Source organism: Oratosquilla oratoria, chromosome 20 (assembly GCF_046742065.1).
Source record: "Oratosquilla oratoria isolate Oo_2021 chromosome 20, ASM4674206v1, whole genome shotgun sequence".
Lineage (NCBI taxonomy): Eukaryota > Metazoa > Arthropoda > Malacostraca > Stomatopoda > Squillidae > Oratosquilla > Oratosquilla oratoria.
This window is the reverse complement of record NC_134796.1, coordinates 41063330-41064188: the sequence shown is the minus strand read 5'-3', so window position 1 is coordinate 41064188 and position 859 is coordinate 41063330. Positions and strand designations below refer to the sequence as shown.

The 859-nt window shown below is 45.9% G+C and overlaps 1 protein-coding gene across 2 annotated transcripts in view; it reads left to right on the top strand.

Moving 5' to 3' along the window:
- Nucleotides 1-527: 527 nt before the first annotated feature.
- The window catches only part of LOC143036480 (thyrotropin-releasing hormone receptor-like), a 194024-nt gene continuing 193692 nt past the window's right edge, over nt 528-859 (top strand). For both annotated transcript variants that reach the window (XM_076203880.1, XM_076203881.1), the window contains exon 1: nt 528-572. The gene's annotated coding sequence lies outside the window, so the exon portion shown is untranslated. The remainder of the gene's footprint in view (nt 573-859) is intronic.

The window sequence follows — 859 nt, the reverse complement described above, 5'->3', positions numbered from 1 at the left end:
CGAAAATGAAAAAAAATACAGAATGAAAACGCAATTCCTAAATGCTTTCTGTGGCCAGTTAAAGGATTTTTTTTTTTTGCCTGACTTTCGGCAATTTTATTCAGCACAGAGGAAGCTCTGAACATAGAGGAGGGTACCTTTGAATGAATAAATCACTTGCCGGCAGCCAGAGGAAACAAATGAAGTACAACTGATTGTATTGAGGGGTAAACTACACGACTTTTCGAGTACACACAGAACAACGCGTGAACGTGAGAGAGAGAGAGAGAGAGAGAGAGAGAGAGAGAGAGAGAGAGAGAGAAAACGAGGAAATAAAATGTGTATACTATATGTGCTCATAACCACACAGAACAATGCTTCAAGTGTTCGCGAGTGTATGAGGGAAAAAACACAGAAACGAGCGAACAGGATAGTGCTTGCGTACTAGAGTGTCGTTTTCTGCATGTGCGAGAGCGGGTCGGGGACTCGACGAGTGGCGATATGTGGCCACGTGCGAGAGCGGCAGGGCCCAAAGAACCTCAGTCTATGTCGGGACGGCTCCACAGACGCTTGTCGACGGCACCGCTCTGTCGGTTAGCATCCTCCTCCTCCTCCTCCTCCTCCTCCTCCTCCTCCTCTTCGCTCTCTCGCACACACACACACACACTTTCACCATTCACCATATCAACCTTATACCCTTTCCCTGATCTTCTTTATCCTCCTATATTTAGTTAATTTTGATAGTTAACCATCAATCCCCCTAACTACTTATCCTATGGTGGTTAACCGTGCTTCTTGTGGCTAACTCTGAAAAATCTCCCTCGTTAAGCTTGTTCAAGCCCATAAACATCCCCATTACCCCTTCGTCCTTTAAACCGAC